The sequence below is a fragment of the Cervus canadensis genome, chromosome 29 (assembly GCF_019320065.1).
Source record: "Cervus canadensis isolate Bull #8, Minnesota chromosome 29, ASM1932006v1, whole genome shotgun sequence".
Classification (NCBI taxonomy): domain Eukaryota; kingdom Metazoa; phylum Chordata; class Mammalia; order Artiodactyla; family Cervidae; genus Cervus; species Cervus canadensis.
In genome coordinates, this window is record NC_057414.1 from 17,881,171 (window position 1) to 17,889,530 (window position 8,360).

Genomic DNA, 8,360 nt, shown 5'->3' on the forward strand with positions numbered 1-8,360 from the left:
AGATGCTGGGTTTTGGCATTTAATTTTTAGATGTGGCAAAAAGTTCCAATATGCTTAAAGGAAGTCATGCATTGTATACCATGAAGTATGAGACCTACCTTAAAATTCTTTACTGGACTGTTCTATGTAAATGTTATTTACAAATCAAACACAGAAAGCAGTGCTCTATCCAGGCAATGTTTTCTTTGATGGAAGGAAACACAGTGGGTGGTGGTGGTGTGTTTGTTCTATATTTTTGCTGGTTTTGTCGTGGACAGTGAAAAGTCTGCAGGCCTTTTTTTTTTTTTTTTTAATTTATTCACTTTCAATTGAAGGATAATTGCGTTCCAATATTACATTGGTCTCTACCAAACATCACTCTGCATCAGTCACAGAGTTACAAACTTTATCTCAGTGTGCCCTGCCCTCTCTGAAGGGAAGCGCTGAAGAAACAGGTTTCTTTGTTTAGGGGCACAGTCTAGCCCGTCGGCCGTGATGGTTACTTTACACCACAGACCACCAGCAGTAGGTGAGAGGACAAGGACCCCAAAGGATCCTTTAGGTCCCCAGTGGCCACAGCTGACCTGCCCCTCAGACCTGCTGCTGCTCCCACTGGCCCACCTGACCAAGGCCCACCTCTGTGCCTTCACAGCTTCCACTGAAGGTGTCCCTTCTGACCAGGGAAAATGATCTGGATACTGTTTAAAAGGTATTTCAGAAAAGGAAGATGAGGCATTCTGGGCTTGCTGATTAAAAGTGGGCCTCGGTGATGCTGCTGCTGACGGGCGGGCTTGTTCAGTGTCCTGATCAATCAGCAGCTGTGTCGGAGACCTGGGTCGTGTCTCTGCTTCAGACTTATTTGAGTTTTAAAATGATTGCTATTAGGAAGTTGGGCCCGTCAAAGCCCTACAAGTGCTGACATCTGTTGTTCTGTTGTTAGGAGATGTCTTACAGCGTCAGCCTATCTGGGAAGATAGGCAAACGTCCAGTGGAGCTGGAAAGAAATGCACAGCCAGGGACACTGTGCTTTGTCCTCCTCATGCTGTGGCTGTAAGGGCATTTGCTAAAAAACAGAAAAAGAAAAATCACACTTAGGCAGACAAGCATCTTTCTTTCTACCTAGGAAGTCCAAAAATATGTTCTGACCATTCCCAGTCAGGGTGGATCTTGTCCAGTTAAACAATTTACACATGAGATACAAGGCAGAGAGAGATTGAGTACATTCACTGATATAGGTTTACATCAGTTTCCCTGTAAAATGTTATAGCAGTATTGTGAAAATAGCAGGATTTTATGCATATTAGCAGAAATGTGAAAAAGAAGTTTAACTTTTTTGTAACCAGTGCAAAGAGAGAACAGCTCAATAATCTTTGTAAGAATTCCTGTCCCAGATGAATTGTAATGTTTTAAGAAAACTTCCTGCCTTTTGTTTTTGACATCATTGAGTCTAGCTTTCTTGCCAATTCTGGACTATTTCTTATAAAGGGGATTAGAGTAGAGCAGAAGAGTTAGATGAGAGATTGGCTTTACTTATAAAATAAAGACCTTGGGAAATAAAGCATCTTTGTTTCTGTAAGCTGGGTCTGTGCAGTCAGAGTGGTGCTGTGAAGTGTAGGCTTTCTGAGGGCAGAAGAGCCCGGCAGATGTCAGTTCCTCTCAGCCTCCTAGGTCTTCCCACAGCAGGTGGACTTGGTTATTCAGTGAAGTAGCGGTGGTGGTTTTCCAGGTGTCTGATGAGATCTTACCTAGTGTCTGCGGTCCCGGTTCCCCACGCATGCTGGCCCTGGTGGATCTGGTAACAGGCGCACTGGCATCCACTGCAGTGACGGATGCTTGTCTGCACCTCTCAGTAACCTGCCTGCTCCCCACTTGGCCCATCTGACTCTTATCATCCTGCTGTGAGGGGACACGGAGACAGGTCATTTTTGTCCTCACCATTGTCACTGTTGTGATGTCTTAACTGAGCAACACGTCTAAGTGTAATTGTTCCTTGTGTGCTAACATTTGTCTGTTTTTCCCCCCACAGTTCCTTCAGATGTGTTTTTCATCCATTTGGTGTGGAAGGGATATTATGAATATTCAGGGAAAAGATAGCCTGTGACGCCAACTGTCAAACTGTTTCAACTCAGCAAGCAGCAAAGTGAACATGACCTTCATTGAAGCCTCCCAGGGGAGCTGAAGTTGACAGGTAGGCACCCAGGGATCTCCCTCACCAGACCCTCTGTCAGTCTTCTGGTCGAGGGGGTGCCAACACCAGGCCGAGTGCTGTCTGACATCACCTGGGCTTTGCACCTGCTGCCTCTCACTATGTCATCTCAGTGACTGGGGCAGGACAGTTCTGTCTCCTCACTTTAAAGGTGACAAAACCAGTACAGAAAGGCAAATTAATTTGCTCAGATTACACACAGATCCTGTTACATCAAAGATGTAAGATTTATGTCCAGATAGTCATATCTCCAAAATTCACAGTTTTGATATCCTCTTGCTGTCATTCTATAAAACTTGTTTGCTCCTGGTGAGCTTTTATTGATGTGTCTCAGTTTAAAAAAGCAATTTTTAAAAAAAAAGCACCAACTCTGGTTTATTTTTAAGTAAGACACTATTGTAAGTTCTTTAATACTTAAATCACAAAATTGATGAAAGAAGGACAATGTATATAAACACATTTCTTTTCTTTTCTTTTTTTTACTGGTTAAAAAAGAGAGATACCCAGGAAAACTAAGCGACCTTCCTAAGTGACAGTGCAGGAGTAGGATTTGAACTCTGTGGTCAGAATCTCAGCGATTAGAATTCCAAACCCACACTCAACCCATAGGACACAGAATCACCTTCATACTGAATCTACTGTCTTCTTTTGTTTTTTTTTAATTATCTCACTTCTTACAACAATGTATCCTTTTTTATAGACTTAACTCCTAAAGGGTTCAGACTCTGAGTTACCACAAGCCGCAGCCTTGGTTCTGAACATAAAGGACCCCTGAGGGGCACTCACAGGTTACTGATGACTAGACAGACACATGGTTCACTTCTAGAAAGTGTGAGAGCCACTCAGGACTCCTCCCATTCCTCACATCTCACTTTCCTGCTTCCCTGGCTGGGAAAACATCTAAAAATGGTGCACACATTCTGGATGCAAGAAAAGAAATATATTTCATACTCACAGACTTTTAACATGTACTTATTTATGAATTCATGATCTGGGGTCCCCAAAATTTCTTTGCACCTTGACCCTGTGAATGTATAAATGAAATAGACTGGGTGCTCAAATCTAGTCCTGTGTCAGAATAAACTGAGCCTTTGAAAATATCCAGATTTCATAGGCTTACCCAGGTCCTTTGGATATTTCTCTTCATGGTGTTTGAATTTTTTTCCGCAAAGGAAATGCTCTCCAATGTGACTCTGATGCAATTAGGTTTGGATTTGGTAAAGAGGTTGGATCAAGTGTTGTTCAGACTGAGTCCCAGTGGACGGAAGTCCCCCTGCCCTGTACAGTCTGGTTGGGAAGGCGCGTAGAGAAGGAGGCGGAAGTCATGCTTCTGGAGGACCAGCCTGGACCTGGTGCCCTGTGGGGTGCTGTAATTTAATTGACGTAAAACTCTCCTGAATCTTATCTCTACTGACAGTTTTTAGAAGTGGGATTCAGAGTTTTATACGTTAAACTGGATGCCAGGAACACAGAGTTGCTGCTGATGGAGATGGACAGCAGCCCAGTCAATTTGTTAGGTGGTCCTCCTTGTCCTCAGGGTCCTCCCCATTCACAGGTCTTTCTCGTCTGTGGGTTCCCTTCCATCCTGTGAGGTTAGACAGTGGCCACTCTTCTGTGATGGGAGGAAGTGGGAATTAATTGCCAGAGTCCCCGAAATGAACATTAACCTGTCTCTCTGCACAGAAGACGTTTGGGTTCATTGTTATTTACTTAATATCTGCGGGGAGCCGGCCTGCTCAAGGCCCAAAAAGGCCCTGGGAAAGCCTTGAAAGAGGCCATTCCCTGTCCCACCACCCCCTGATAAAGTAGTAAAACATTTGCTGGGTCTCCTTTGTTCTTCCTTGAGAAAAACATAGTAGTGATCTTTCACTTAGTTCCCATGCCTAGTTTATCTTGGAATGTTAAAAACAGAATGTAAGCTTCTGCAATCACTTATGATAAAGAATGGTATTGATGTGGCAAGAACCAGATGGCATTTTTTATGCTTGTAGTAGTATAAACGTAGCTGTTTTACTCAATAAAATCACTGACTTGCCTCAAGAGCATTCAGTCCTCTCGACCCCGTCCTTTACTATCGGTTCTTTTCTCAGGCTTCTATGCTGTTGTGATTGGGACTTGTTCTCTTTGCCGGCTGGTCCCGGCAAATATCTGTTCATTTGTTTGTTTACTTATTTATTTGGTTCTTCCTCTGGGTAGGGAACTAGCCATAGCTGCAAACACATCCCCCCGCCACCCCACACATATACCCTGACCCCCTGGACAAATCCATTCAGCGGTCATTCCAAGAACCTCTGTCCTCCATGCCATTTCAATAAGTGCAATTGATCTGTATAAGTAACTGCATTTGGGGTTATTGTTATGGTATCTCTTTTTTTATATTGATTTAGAATTCAATATAAATCAATATAAGAATTCAATATAAATATAAGTCAATATAAATCAATTTGTTTTAAATTGTGTAAGAATTTTGTACAAAATCTCCATATGTATTTTCAACATAGCTGTATTTATCAAGACTTTTTTTTAGTGATTCAATATTTTTATAGATTATTCTCCACTTAAAATTATTGTAAAATATTTGGTATATTCCCTGTGCTATGCAGTATATCCATGTAGCTTATTTCATACACAGTAGTTTAATCCTCTAGGTTATGTCTCTTTTTCTTTCTTATACTACATACCCCTGTCCTCAGAAGTGAGTAAAAACTGAATAAAAACGCTGGACTTAAAAAATTAATATAACTGAATGTATGTTACTTTTGTTCCTTCTGTGGGATAAAGGTGTTGAATTGAGTGAAGTAAACGATGCTTAATTGAGACAGAGAAGACTTCAGAAAGAGGTGATTTTTAGGAAAAAAGAAGGACTGCAGCTAAATATTAATCTCTGTTATTGAAAACACTATCCTCTCTGTATCATATTCCACATAAATGGGCCGAGTGCCTGCCTTCCTAACTCATAAGCATTCCTATGATGTAATAACAACACAGTGATTCTTTCCTAGGCATTTACAAGGAGGAGGAGGCCCACTTCTGAAAGCTTTTCAGATTAAAGAACCAGTGGATATTTTCATCAGCAACTTTGAGAATGACAACTGGGGACTGGATGGTTATGTGAGTACTTCCTGGAGGACTGTCTAATCATCATGTCTGTGTAGAGGTGGGGGCACCAATCGGTATTCCTTCCAAGACAACCTGGGTCCTGTCTGCACCGTGAAAACTCAGGGCCCTCATCCTGGCCTGATGGCCACATTACCCCTTCATCATCTGACGGAAGAAAGCCGTCCCTGAGATGAGAAAGAAACTGGCCAGGAGAGACAGGCTGTCCCTGCCAGACACACGAGAGCCTAGATGCAGACCACACCCCACTGTCAGCGTGGGACTCTGCCCAGGCCTCAGTCACCACCCTGCATGGGCTGAGAAAGGGAAATTCCAGATGCACCTTCACAGCCTCCTTTGCAAGTTAACCCTTTGCTTCTGCACTAATTCATCATGAACTTGAACATAAAGGGCCTCGCGTGATATGCATGAGACAGTAGCTATGACACAGTGAGTTTTACATAATGTAGGCTCTGAGGGAATTCATATGTGTGCCCCCATTTACAGAGGATACTCAATGTATAAATAAGGTGCCAAATTTACTACTACTGTTTTTTGAGACCAAAATGAGACAGTTTGTTGGTTGAAGTTCATGTCTCTCTTTTTCAATTTTAAGTATAAATGTGAAACTCAAAGGAATGACAGATTTTTAAAAGAATTAACCATTAATGTCTAAATAGGAGAAATAATATATTATGGTAAAAGGAGAGGTTATGATTAATCCTTGGTGATTTCTTCCCTTTCATGTGTATCAGGTATCATCCAGACTTGGAAGGGAACGGTTTACTTTTCAAGGTGACATACACAGAAAAGACTGGGAAATACAAGCTGGAAAGGCAAGGTATGCTGCACTTATGTGATTTTTCAGAGCAAATATCAGGTTGGTCTGCAGATGAAGGAGCTGAGTGTGATAGAAAGGATGTGATTTGAAAGAAACAGAAACAAAAATAATGGGCATGTATTTTACAACTGGTTAAAAAAAATTTTCCTTCACTGGCAGCAAAATAGAAAATATCAGCTGGCATAAATGCAATAAATATGCAAGACACAGAATATCCTTAATTTACAAAGTGGAAATGCAAAAGAATAAACAAACTACATTACCCTAAGAATATCATTAAATATAAGTAAGTAAAAATGGCTAATAAACTATGAAAAGATTTTAACTTGAAAAATATGACAACAAAGGTAGATCATTTTCAGCCAAGAGAATGTTGAAGTTTCTTAAAAATGTTTTGGGGTGGACTAGAAAAAGGCACCTGAATGTTCATTTTTGGTGAGTATGTGAGATGTATAAACTTGTCAATATTCTTTTATCAATGATTCTACCTCTAAAATTTTTAATCAGACAAATGTGATCATTATTTTTTGCATATTCAGGTATGTGTATAGCAGGATTATTTTTAATAGATAAAATCAGAAATAACCTGGGTGTATCACACATCTGTCTTAAATGAACTGCTTCTTATATCAATCTTATACAATGTGTTACATTAAATAGAAGAGAGTTTAATTTAGTATATTTCATTAGAGAACAAAGATTACATCATGATGTAGAAAGGTGTTCATGACATATATGAGAACGAAGTTTGTTCTAGACAGACAGAAGAGACAAATATGCCTGTCTTCTTTATGTCTTTCTCAAGTACTAATTAGACATGAGAAATGTTTGAAAAAAACAGTAGATGTGAAGCTTACCTTATCTACTTGCTAGATTTGTGATCCAGGAGGAATTACAACATTTTTCATCTGAAATCTCAGTGAAGAGTCAGTTCCTGATTGCTGTGAAGATTGAGAGTCAGTCTGAGGGTTTGCTTCGTGCTAAAGCTCTTCTCACACACATCTTCACCCATGTTGCTACTAACACAGATGAGAAGCAGCATCTCTCGTGGAGATGAGATGATGAGCACTGTGTTCCTCCTGAATAGTGTCAGCTACTTTCTACTTTACTTACAGAATGCTACCAACGTATTAATTGTACACAGAGGAGTACTGCTATGTAGAATTTGACACCGAGCAGCCTTTCAGAGGAACACAAGTGTAGTAAGTGGTGATGGTTGTCACTGATGTACTCATGTCATAAAAGCTTTATCAATATCCTGAGGGAAATATATAGCAACTGCGAAATAGCACACTTGAAAAATAAAAAGCTTGACCAAAAGGAATAATTAATCATAAAATACTCTAAATCCACCTTTCCAAACTAAGACCTTTTACATACAAAAGCTTTAAATTACAATGTCAGCCATCAATGAGATGGTGCTTTCAGTGGGGTTCTGTTATTTTGAGATAATGAAAATAGGCCAGCACTAATGATAGTGAAATTTTCTCTTGCTCTGAGCCAAACCCTGTGGTTATCTGCCCTCCTTTCTCCAAGACACACGCTCTAGTAATTTGCATCTAAGGACACCCAGCAAGCCGTGCCCTATGCTCTGTGGATGTTGGAGTTTACAGGTCCAGTCAGCCTGACTGGAAGCATCACTTTGCTGTTTTCTTTGCACCGCCCCATTTCTTTTTAATCTAACAAAACAGCAGCTTGCTTTAACAAATAATCTTTGTTCTCATGTGATGATGAGCTTATTGTCAGGAAAAACTATTTCCCTCAGAAAATAATCTGAATCAGAAGCAAGTCTTCCATTCAACTAATGAGAAAAGTCTGTAAGTAATGCTTCAACGGCAGCCATTCATTTCAGAGTTATGGCTACACTCTGTTTTTATGGATAAAAATAAACCACCTCTTAATTATCTCCAGTCAGTAGAAGAACTGAAAAAAAAAGTGATTATCTTTAAATGGATACCAAAACAAGTTAGTTTGAAAGGCAACTCTAACGCAAAACTTATGTAAGAAACAAATTGGTTTTTCCATTAAAGTCAAAGCCCCCAGGACTTCCTGGTGGTCCAGTGGCTAAGACGCCATGCTCCAATGGGGGCCCAGGTTTGATCCCTGGTCAGGGAACTAGATCCCACATGGCACAACTAAGACCCAGTGCAACCAAACAAATAAATAAATACTAAGAAAATTGAAGTGGCACCCCCACCCTCCCCCCACCCCAAATCAGAATGGGAGAAAGTACAAGCC

At 40.6% G+C, this 8,360-nt stretch overlaps 1 long non-coding RNA gene across 1 annotated transcript; it reads right to left on the reverse strand.

Annotated features, from left to right (window-relative positions):
* Positions 1-249: 249 nt before the first annotated feature.
* On the reverse strand, positions 250-7,193 carry LOC122431398. Its single transcript, XR_006266496.1, has 2 exons — positions 6,980-7,193; positions 250-1,042 (listed from the first exon to the last, which is right to left on the reverse strand). It is a non-coding gene; the product is annotated as an uncharacterized LOC122431398 (long non-coding RNA).
* Positions 7,194-8,360: the final 1,167 nt, after the last annotated feature.